Below are 12771 nucleotides of genomic sequence, written 5' to 3'. Positions count from 1 at the left end.
CCATTTGTTCTCATGGGAGATGGATTCATGTGTGAATCACTACTCATGAAACATGGGTCAAATGAATTTGACTCAAGAACTACACAATTAAATCCTAATAACAATATCACAGCTAGAGAAGGTTAAAAACACAACGAATGATTGTGATAGGTTTTTGTTTGGTTGAGAAACATTTAGATAACTATGAACAAAAAGTTTAGGTCTTGTATTATGATAACCAAAAACATACTTCTTGTTAATTAATCATCGACAAATGAATGTTTTAGAGATGTAGGACAATTCTATCAAAATGAAGTCTAAGGACTTCATCTACCACATCGCTATTAAATAGCTAATTAAATGTCTATAAAGTATTAGAGGTAAATGTGAAAAAAAATGGTATAATTAATTTCAAATAGCACTTCATATTTGATTATTTGATAAAGACAATAATTTAAGATAAAATGAAAAATCCTTTAAATATATGTTTAAAATTAATTTTTTTTAGAAAGTTACTTTCTTGAAACCTCTAAACTAAAAGGTAAATATTACCAAGGAGACAATCAAATTTTTTTTTTTTTTTTTCAAAACTCCATTCCCCCTTTACTATGTTTTCTATTTTAGTTTAAGATTTAGCCTATTCCACAAGAACTAGCTTTATCCTAATTCCAAATCTTACTCCAATTCTTTTAGCAATACTTTTTTCATTAGAAAAAAAGATCTTTTACGAGAGTGACGATTTTCCACACAAAATAGTAAATACATATCCATAAATAAATTACACTTCTTATATAATAAGAGTTTAGATAGTTTTCACTAGGTCTTCCTAATCTGCCTAGGCAATAGGATAAAATACACCCCACAAAAATGCAAAAAAGCTATAAATCCATATTATAGCCCTTTTTTTAAAAAGAAATCGAGCGCGAAAATAGTAAAAATCAAGCGTGAAATTTAGAAACAGCCGGTCGGTCTGGGAAAGTTCACTAATATAAGAAACTCACAGCAGCATACAGCCAGTCGGTGGGGAAATTTCACTAATATAAGAAACTCACAGCAGCATATCATTTAGAAACAGCTAGTCGGTCGGGAAATTTCACAGTTGAACATTATTCGGCCTCTCTCTAGGAGTCGCTAGAAGATATAAAACAGAAGTAAGACAACAAAAATTTGATTTTCTGCAAGAAGAAATTTGGGCAGTCGGCAGCAATCTGATTTTTCTGTAATCTTCCTGCAAGAAGACAAAACTTGCACAGTTGGTAGGCAGCACTTCCTTCCAGGCCAAGTGACCTCAAATTCACGGGAATGGCTGAATGATCTGAATCTTTTGTTTCTCTTAAACTATCAAATTTGAAAACAGTATGCTTACCTACTATGGGTTATAGAAATGAAACTGAACTCTATCAGACCATTCAAACATTTAATCATGCTTACATAGATTCACTAAGAAATTCTGGAATTCTGATTCATTCATAAAAAACTGGCACAAAATCTTTAAACAGCAGCAGTTTTCTTATCAAACATAGAATCCTTTAACAGTTTATTTCAAGCTATAGATATTGCAGACCCAAAATAGAATTCGCACAATACACAGTAGAGCAGAGGTGATATGTGGGGGTTTTGTCCCTTCACCAAATGTGCATAACAACAAACAAATTAGTCAGCATGTCTAAAAACAAAGCAGAGGCTGCTATTTAAGCTACGGAATCAACTTCACAAGAAACCCTAGGGCGGCTAGTGCTAAAGGCAAACAAGAGAACTACCACCTGAGAGAACCGTAAGACAGTTTGCTATTATGAAAAACATCTAATTTGCCGTATTCGATTCTTTACAGGTATGATCACACACTCAGGCTTCGATTTTATATTAAAAGTATTAAATTAAACAGTTGATGTTTAAAGATGATCATGATAAAACTGTCCCAATAACCAGATGCAAATGTATTGGTAATCTTGCTGTAACAAATATGTTTATCAAAACGCGTGAGAGTTTAACAATTAAAAGCGATATTGAATGTTTAAATGATGACTAACATGTATAAGTATTTTCAGCATAACTCTTTCAGAAACGAATGTCTGATGTCTAGTCCCGTGAGCACTTCAACTTGGGTGCATGCCGAGGCGAATGGGCAGAAGAGGAAGGAAGACAATTATATTGAATTGAGTGCACTTCACATGAATTGTGCGGGATATATTGTGTGTTGTCTTTCACTTGGGCAACCCTTTGATTGCCAAGGCACGAATAGGCTGTGCTACGAGATTGAAACGAAGCAGAATTCAGGGCCACGCAAAGTGATCCACCCAGAGGTTGGTTTTGGAAGAGGTTGGTTTGCTATCTAATTTCCTTCTAGGAGACAACTGTCACTATAAGACAAAACAAATATAGTTTCCTACTAGGAGACGACTGTCACTACATGACGAAATTGGGCTTCTTCAAGAAATCGATGGTTAGCTGGCAGCTATTTGATCTTTTCAAAACTCCAAGGAGACAATCAATATTACCAAGGAGACAATCAAATTTTTATTTTTTTTCAAAACTTCATTCCCCCTTTACTATGTTTTCTATTTTAGTTTAAGATTTAGCCTATTCCACGAGAACTAGCTTTATCCTAATTCCAAATCTTACTCCAATTCTTTTAGCAATACTTTTTTCATTAGAAAAAAAGATCTTTTACGAGAGTGACGATTTTCCACACAAAATAGTAAATACATATCCATAAATAAATTACACTTCTTATAAAATAAGAGTTTAGATAGTTTTCACTAGGTCTTCCTAATCTGCCTAGGCAATAGGATAAAATACACCCCACAAAAATGCAAAAAAGCTATAAATCCATATTATAGCCCTTTTTTTAAAAAAGAAATCGAGCGCAAAAATCGAGCGCGAAAATAGTAAAAATCAAGCGGGAAATTTAGAAACAGCCGACGGTCTGGGAAAGTTCACTAATATAAGAAACTCACAGCAGCATACAGCCTGTCGGTTGGGAAATTTCACTAATATAAGAAACTCACAGCAGCATATCATTTAGAAACAGCCGGCGGTCTGGGAAAGTTCACTAATATAAGAAACTCACAGCAGCATACAGCCTGTCGGTTGGGAAATTTCACTAATATAAGAAACTCACAGCAGCATATCATTTAGAAACAGCTGGTCGGTCGGAAAATTTCACTAATATAAGAAACTCACAGTAGCATATCATTTCACCTCTGGTTTATTTGAAAAAAAACTGAGGCGATTTTCGTTTTGTATACGTAGTTTTGTAAAAGCTTCGCAGTTGAACATGGAGAAGGTTTTAGAGGGTTATTTCAACAGATTTCACTGGATTCTGTGGATTCTACTGGTTAGACATACACTCTTCACCTATTTACATGTTAACTGCATTATCAACTAGTTTAAATCCCATATTTAAATACCGACCTTAGATTTTTCAAGAACATTGTACGCATTAACAAGTTTGTTGAAATGATATGGAATTTATGTTTTTTTACAGGTTATTGCTGGTGTTGTGTGGAGTTTATTTTCATGGAAACTGCTGTCTCAATCGAAGATTAGCAGAAAAAGAAGTCATTTGGCCAAAGAGAAGGAGCGTACAGAAGAAGAAGATACAGATGAAGGTCTGGAAAGAAGAGCCAAAGCAGCTGAAGAACAGGTTGTATTGATTTCACAAGAGTTAGAATCGATGGATTTGTATGAACGCACCGGATCGGATTCTGTGAAGAAAAATGCAGATTTTTTGTGGAGAAGACTGAGAGAAGTATGTGAAGAAAAAAAGAACTTAGCAATTAGGGTTTCATCTGAAATTCAGAGCCGCAAAAAAGAAAGATCTCTGGCAATTGGTGCCCTCAGTTTGATTGAGAAAGAGTTGGAATCTCGAACAAAGATATTGGATATTGAGAAGAATGATCTGCAGAAAAAATTAGAAAAGGAGATTGATAGGAGATCGAATGAATGGGCTTTTGTTCTGGAAAAAATTAGGGCCGACGAGAGAAAGATGAGAGGGAGAATAAAAAGTTTGGGGAAAAGAAATGTGAAATTGGCAAGAGAAGTTTCTTCTTTGAATAAAGAGGAAATTCATGCAAAAACCGCGGTTATGGATGATTTGAGAAACAAATTTAAAGATGCGGAGGATGAGATTATGAAATTAAGGGAAATCCTTTCAGAATCTGTCAATAAGGCTAAACAAGTAGAAGATGAGCGGGATTCAAACAAGAGAATCTTGAGGGAAAAGGAAAGGGAAAATTCTGAGTTGCAGAAATCAGTTGTTAGATTGCACAGACTTTGTAGAAATCAGGAAACAACAATTGGAGGATTGTGGTTACAATTAGACAATGATGTGAATAATAATCCACAAGAAAAAGACAAAGATGTTCGTATTATCGAGCTACAGAAGGAACAACTCAGATTGGTTGGTATAGAACATGGGTTGCGCAAGGATTTAGAGAATTGCAGGTTGGAAACTGAAGCTCTGAGGAAGAACAATGGCAGCCTTCTTGAGAGGGTGAGAAGTAAAGAGAAAAGTAGTAGTATTGGATTGATCAAACTTGATCAAGAATTTTGGGATTTCCTTCATACTCTGCAAGCTCAGGCATTCGCATTGCTGGATGAGAATGTTCAGCTTTCTTTCAAGTTGCTTGGTTTTGTTAAAAGGGTGTGGGAAATCAATGAAGGGGAACACTCAAAGGGTATGTTGGCTTCTGGACAAGAAAGAGATCATGTCCTTGAATTGGACATGATGGCTCAAAGTTTAAGGAAAAAGGTTGAATCTTGGAAGGAAAGTGTGCATAGGCAAGAAGAAATCTTGAAAGAAAAATCTCATATTTCCTATGATGAATCTCTCAAGCAAGATTTTGTTGAAAGTTCAGAGGCATATCAAGAAGAGCAACAACATATAGAGGTAATTGGAACTATTTCTTTTGTTATCTTGAGGTTTTTGCATTTTTATCCAGCTTTAGAGAGACTGGTGGCTTAGAGATAATTTAGCCCATAATATAAATTCAACAGTTCTTTTTGGAAAATTTTAAGGCGAGCAGTCTTATGAATGTTTTACTGTGCTTCAGTTTAGAAGTTTTGCGTCTTAAATTTAAGGAAAAATCTTATAAATTTTATTTTTTAGCAAATCGTTTTCAGTTTTGGTAATGATAAAGTGTGCAGATTTTTGACATGTGGAACTAACTACCTTATTTTTTCTTGCTCAAATTTAGAGGTATAAAAGAGGGGCTCCTATTTTACTAGAAAGAAGATTAAATAATCCCATACCCTCTTAAAAACTTCATATAGAACCTCCTGTCCCTAAAAAATAGCAATGAAATTGGAGGAACCACAAAACCTTGAAGTACCTGACATTCCCATACCGAGTACTTGAGCACCCCCATCTTTACCATTCTTCAACCACTCTGGTGTCTCGAAGAGTACTTGAATTTCTATTTGAACTTTGATTTTTAATGTTACTATATGTACTAAGTTACTATGTTGAATGCTTAATGGTTCTGGTTCATGTTGCAGTTTTATTATGTTCAAGTATTTCAATTTGGTATGTTATTCTGAAACATCATTTCATTACTAATATTTCAAGTTCCATATATATTGTATACATTGTACAACACCCCACTATCCTCCGACCATTGTCCCCCCACTGTAGTGTTATACTGTGTTGGTTAACAGTTTGTCCTCCCGTTAGATTTGCAATCTCTAACTCTTTTAGCACCCAAAGTGAGAGAACAAAAGGATGTCATCGACAATGCATATTCTACTAATGAGAACAGGAGCAGAATTATACATGAACAACAAATGGAATTGCTTATGCTACAACCTCTAATCATGAAATGGAATCCAAGCAGATATCACAGTTTCATATATAATTGTACTTTCTGTCCCAATGAGTCTAACTAACAGAATGAATAGGAGAAGAGTTATACATGATGGGTAAATAGAATTACTTTACTGCAACCATAGACGTGAAATGGAATTCAATATGCAATTACAGTTTCATGTCTAACTATTCTTTCTATCCAAAATGCAAATATGAACTAAATGGAACAACAAACAAGAAAACCCAGCCTCTGTAAATGGAATTAATTATGCTATATTATCTAGTTTGCTGACCTCATATACTAAATTCTTTACAGAATTTATAGATCTTCACAATACCAGGCTCATAGGAGCCAATGACCTTTCCTCTTCTTTGAATACAAAGAGACAAAATACAAAGAAAATGATTTTTCAAATCTGAGAACTCGAACAGTCACCATGGATGAAGACACTGATTGATTACTGATGATTGGTGATCTACATCAGCTTTTATCATTGCATTACCAAATAAGAACTCTTTTCTGATTCCTATTCTTTTAACTTTTACTTCCTTGACCATTTTAATGGTATCATTATTTATGAATTCAATGAAAAAGATTCCTCAAAGTATTGCAATAGTCTCTATTGGAATTCTTTGACTCTTTATGTCCAAAAATCCGACTTGGAATACTCTGCCCCCCTTTTTAATAACAGTTGTGTTCAAACATTACATTGCTTGTACTTCTTTTTTTTTGCATTAAGACATGATAACTGCAAAGTAAGTTGAAAATGTATGTCACCATATGTCAAGATGTGTAAAAGGCTTCAACCCAGAAATATGGTCTCTTTATTCTATCTATAAGTTCCTTGATATAGATATCCATTTCATTTCTTTCCTGTCCATAAGCCATTTGATAATCACAATTTTCAATTATCACCGCTCTCAAGCTTCACTTCCTTTTTGTGAGATGACAATGTATGGCTCAGACTATCTGTCCCTTTGATGAAACCACCATCTAGTATTCTAGTACATGGCATGGCTGAATTCCTTGTATCTATGCGTAACTCGAGTTCCATGCTCAGTTTCCCCGACCGCACAGCTTGTCTGGTTTCAGAAAGTTCTATAGAATTGTTCTCTTTATTAATTTCGATAGTCAACTTCACCGAATCCAGAGTTTTAGAGACAAAATTTGCTGTTTGAGTAACAAGTTCACTCCGTACCATCATAGGATGAGATGCGAGGATATTCATATATCTATTTCATTCTGTTCAATTTTAGATTTTTCCAAGCTATCAGAATCCTCAGCATGACAGTTTTCATCTTTTGTGTTACCTTCATCATCTTTCAAAGGTTGAATAATCATTTGTTTCTTTTTCACCACTATGTTGTCCAATGTTTGTTTCCATCTTGAGCTGATCAATGACAGATAATGTCATCTCATTTTTGTCATGGTAAGGTCTGAAACATACAACCAACAGATCATATGCTTCCCGTTTAAAGTTTTTAATGAATTCAAGAACCCTATAACTGCAAACACGGGCAGTCTGTGACCGTGGTCTGTCTTGGGTATGATATTCCCTCTTTACCAGATCTACAATATTATATACAAAGAAATCTTCACACAGTGCTATTCCTGGGTAATGGCACCACCTGATATAAGAAATCTCCAAAGTATCCAGGAGGTTCCTGAACAAATGTTGATATAATATCCCGCAGAGTTACAACACCTTCTAAATTTCCATGACTATCAACAACATAGATCCTTTGAATTCTTGCATTATCCAACTTCAATATGACATTTTCAATAGTATCAGTCTTTTCGCACGTGATCACGTGTTCCAAGGGAGATGATGCCTCTTGCTTTAACCAGAGGTGAGATCTAACTGTCGTACAGAAGACCTTTGCTGTAACCGATCTGAATTCTTTATATATCTCAGGGGCCATCAGCAAAAACTGGATGTCCCTAAAACTTATGTTCCCCACAACTTTCTTTCCTTCTTTCTCAATAATTGGAAGCCCTCTTACACGCTTTTCACTCATCAATTTGAATGCTTGGAGAACAGGTTGATCTTCAATCAACTTGACCATTTGATCCGGTTTCATTACTGGAAGGCCAAGTTCTGAAAGTGTGTTGTTTCCCCAGGTCTCAAACCAAGGGAGTCTGACACACTTAGAAAGCATATGCACTACAGCAGACTGTGTAACAATTTTTTCAATCTTTCCCTCACCTATGTGAACCACAGGGAGGCTCTTCATCCTATACTTCGAAAGCAAGAGAAGCATTGTAAAAAATGAGTCAGATGGCTGTACAGGTAGGAATGGAGCCCAACGGAAGGATCCTGATATGTCTTTGACCTTTGTCTCCCCATAGAATTTTGAGGATGTCAACATTTCAAAGAAGTGACCTCCCTTTGCAGCATCAGCTTTAGGATATGAGTTTATTCCAAACACTTGAAACCATTGAAGTAACCACGCAGAGATTCCTACAAACTCAACAATCTCGATATACTTGTCAATCCAAGTTGCATCATCTGGCGCATTTATATCCCTTACTGGTGCACTCAATATCTTGTTCTTGGCAAGCAATTCGACCACTTCAGCAAGACTGGCATCTGAATTGATCTCTACCACTGGAGATCTTCCAAATTTGCAGAGCCCTTAGTAACTAAATGTCTTTCTGGATTGCACATACTGCTTCATGAATCTCTGAAATAAGAAAGATTTGTATATCCTTCATCTAAGAAGATCATCAATAAAACATGATATCCTTGCCGGACTAGGAGCTATCACCTACCCGACATGACAACACTTAAACCAACCCACCTGGCAAATAAATGAGAGGTCAAGAGAAAGGGAAACCCGACAAGGATGGCCTACCTATGAAGGACTTAGACCTAGACACTAGACTGACTTGACATTGAAAAATGATGGGTGACCAAAAGTCAGGCAACATACTGAAAAATAAAACTATAGACCCCCATTAAACTACTGTCTAATTACCTTTATTTCTCCTTCTCCCATGTTCTTATTTCTTCAAGTTTTATCGTACATCTTCAAACTCTAATGCTAGATATGATGACAAACTCAGAATTTTAGGTTAGAGCTTATGTATATGTTTGGTTCCAATATTGTTGGTAGAAGGATGGTTCATTTAGACTTTGCCATCTCTATTTTTATGTACTCTTTCTTCTATTATCAGTAACATTTAGTATCTCAGCTACTTTGTCTTGATAACTAAGAGGTACTTTTACTATCAACTAATAATATTTGATTGCTATTTCAGAATGAGGAGGGGTTCAAACAAGTTCAACATGAACTAAGAGCAAAAAATTTGCTTGTCAAGATTCTAAGGGAAAAGTTATTTTCCAATGCAATTGATATAGAACAACTTCGAGCTGAATGTACAATTTTGGTAAGGGGTCAAGAGGTTTTGAGAAGTAACATTGAAAGCCTACAAGGTAGCCTCAGTAGCTCAAATCAGAAAGAGAAAGACTTGGAAAATCAAGTATGTGTTTTCATGCTTTCAATTGTTTCTATTTAGAACGTCAAAAGAAGATTATACTTACTTTTGAAGAGCATTATTATATTTAGAATGTCAAAAGAACATTATGCTTACTTTTGAAGATCATTATGTTTCTTCTAGATAATGAATACTAATGCTATGATATATTTTATATATAGCTTGCAGGTAAGGAGAATACCATCAAAAGTTTACAAGTTGACTTACAAGAGTGTCTTAAAGAACTGGTAGTGGTAAGAGGAGAGATGGCCAAAGTTTAAAAAAGATGCATAACCAACTACCTGGGAAATCAATGAACTCATTTGAGAAATTCAATGAGGATGTATAGTTAGGAAAGCCGAAATGCATAATTTTGTAGTATTTAGATTCATTCGTCTTTCCATTGGTACCCATCTAAACATTCAACATTCTTGTTGGTTGTATTCTATTTCTTGAACAAGTGTAATATAGCTGATTTTCAAAGGCATCTAAACATATTAAGAGGAAATCTTTTATTATATAAAATTTCTAGTTGAAAGATGGCACTAGTGCATTCTGAAATATTGATATTTATACTGTTAAAATAAAAATTATTTTTTTTAATAGTAAGTTTGGTATTTGCTTAATTTTGTTTAATTTAAGTAATTTATATTAATGATTAAGAATATGTATTAATGTATTTAATCTTGTTTATTTGAATTTCAAATTTGTATCATTTAATTTTTGTTTCAGATAGTAACACCAATTGTCCTTGAATGATTGAAAGTATAATTCTAATTGAAAGATGACATTAAAGGCCTTCTGAGATTGAAATGTTGATATTAATATTGATTACTTGAAAATTTAAGTTTTTGCACCATTTCAAGTTCGCTATTGGATTAATTTTGTTATACCAAATATATTTAAGCTATCTATATTAATGATTAATAATAAGTACTAATGTATTTAATTTTGTTTTTTTGAATTTCAAATTTGTACCATTTACATTTTGGTTTCAGATAGTAACACCAGTTGACTTTGAATGATTGGAATCATATTTTTGTTTTATTTTAAGGATAGATTTGTTTGGTATAATTTTCAATATAATCATTAATCAAAGAGTAAAATAAATAATATGGAAGCAATTATAAAACTTGTGCAGTTATTGAAAACATGGTGCACAACCATTTGAAAAGGGTGACCAAGTTAAAATAGAACAATTTTTATCTATTAAAATCTTTGTAACCTATGGGAGAAAAAGATTCACATTTTGATACCAAAGTTAACAAGAGCAAGCGTAGTGAAGTTTGTCGAAAATAAGGATCTCGTCAATGATTATCAGGGCCCCCTTTTGTCATAAGAGGTGTCTTATGTTCTTGCACCCAACTTTTCTTGCAGAGATATGGAGTGCAAAGATTCTAAGAGGCTGAATCTATCTTTTTTGAGCTCCTTTGAAGACTAAATAGTAAGTGCCAGCCTTTGTTGACAAAGTCACTCCATTTTTTTAATTCTTGTGTAAGAAGCTTGGACATGTACAAAATCAAAAAAGGAGGCAAGGGAGTTTGCAAGAAAACAAGACATTGTGGATGAAAAACAAAAAAACCATCCGAGAAATCTTCTCGCCACATTCTAAATGAAGATTATGTCTTGGAATGTAAGGTGTTTGAACGCGCATCACAAAAACATGTGCTGAGGAATGTTATTTGGGACTACAAACTAGATTTTGTTATGATTCAAGAAACTAAAATGTCTAAAGACAAATGGAAATGCTCTCTTTATTCAAAAATGGGAAAGTGGTTGGTTGTGACTCGAGGGGAGCTTCAGGTGTTGTTGTTTGTGTTTTGGAATGACTTCCTTATTCAAGGTGAGGTCATTTTTCTAAAAATAACATTAGTTGTACTAAGTTTACTCACATTAGAGAAAAATATCTCTCGATTCTTCCAAATATATATGCACCCAATACTAAAAATGATAGTTTGGGTTTCTAGGAAAGTCTTGGAGATCTTGCAAAGTTCTTACTTAATGAGCCTTGGCTTGTTATGGGGAACTTCAATTCTCCTATTAATGTGAGTGATAATATGAGAGACTAATGCAACAAGGATCCAAAGGTACCCCTACTGGAGGTAATCTGGATCCTTACAAATAACTACATAGTGGAAACATAACACCAAGGCAAGATTTGATAACAAATCACAACACTTTATTCATAAATAAACTGTTTCCATGTAATATGCTCGATTGTAAGGTCTTATTGGTTAGTTCCAAATACAAAAAGAAATTACAAAGCAGTTCAACAAGATCCCTCATCAAGATCCAACTCCACACTAATCCCAACCAGTTTAAATCCACACTATGGCAAAAAACCTCGAGGAAATCTCAACTTGTGCTTGCAAGCCCACCAAGCAATCTCCTGGTTTATCAAGCCTTGGCTACTAGCCCTTCTCAAAATTTTCTCGTACACTTCATCCTCTTCTCCAAGTTGGATGATCTACCTTCTCCTCAAGACTCCACAAAATACCCCTACTTATACCCAACTAAGCCACAAGTAAGCTTAGCCCATTACAAATTAAAATAAAACCTTACATTAAATGTTTGCATAAGCCACAAGTTGGCTACAACATAAATTAAATACCCATACACAAATTAAATGCTAAAAGTCAGCTCACAAACAACTCGGGCACCACAGGGACCAAGATCAAACCGAGTGTTAGAGAAAACCATGCTGAGTGTTAGCATTGCACTAGACATAATCGAGTTCCTTCACTAACCAAGCACCAGTATGTGTTGAGTCCTCCAAAAGTAGCCAAGCCCCTTCATAGACGAAGCTAACTCAGGAAACACTACTGTCAAGCTCCCAGTGCAAACCGAGCTCCCTGTATTTGCTAAGTGCCCCAAGTATCGGCAAACATCTTCATTAACAAAGTTACTTGGTTAACACAACAACCAAACCAACTCAATATCAATTGATTCACACTTCATTCTTTGACCAAGTCCTCCAACTCCAAGGTCAAACCACACCAACATGCAGGAATGCAAGCCCACCAAGGATGCTTCTACATCAGAGTTTTCAGTAGCTAGAAGAACATCTTTTGGTATTCAACACATAAATGCCAAATTGGTTCTTCACATACATATCCTCTAAGTGCTCAACTTGTACACTCTTTCCCTTGATCTTCTTCTACGTCTTCACATCCATCTACAGTGTACTACAAGTCTACTTTCCATGCTGATCTCCAACCTTACTAGAATCCTTTAACCCAACTCGGCTAGCAAAACTCAGGTTCCACCTACCGAGCTCTTCATTTTGTAAAAGAATTAGGGAATTCTTTCTACCACCTTTCACAATGGAAAACAAATTCTTGACATAATCATGCACAACCCTGCAATCATAATACCAAGGTATACTAAGCAACACATGACAAATGGTCATGTCGACAATATCAGACAACACTTGATCCTTATACTTTCCAATCTAGAAATCAACAAGGCATTGCTCCCTCACTTCTAAAGCATGTTCACATTGCAACCA

At 35.0% G+C, this 12771-nt stretch overlaps 1 pseudogene; it reads right to left on the bottom strand.

The window, feature by feature from the left end:
• Positions 1-7355: 7355 nt before the first annotated feature.
• Positions 7356-12771, bottom strand: part of LOC149536404 (SNF1-related protein kinase regulatory subunit gamma-1 pseudogene) — a 34365-nt pseudogene continuing 28949 nt past the window's right edge.

The sequence above is a fragment of the Cupressus sempervirens genome, chromosome 10, assembly GCF_028749045.1.
Source record: "Cupressus sempervirens isolate cs-2001-9-10 chromosome 10, ASM2874904v1, whole genome shotgun sequence".
NCBI lineage: Eukaryota > Viridiplantae > Streptophyta > Pinopsida > Cupressales > Cupressaceae > Cupressus > Cupressus sempervirens.
This window is presented reverse-complemented; position numbering and strand designations above follow the sequence as displayed.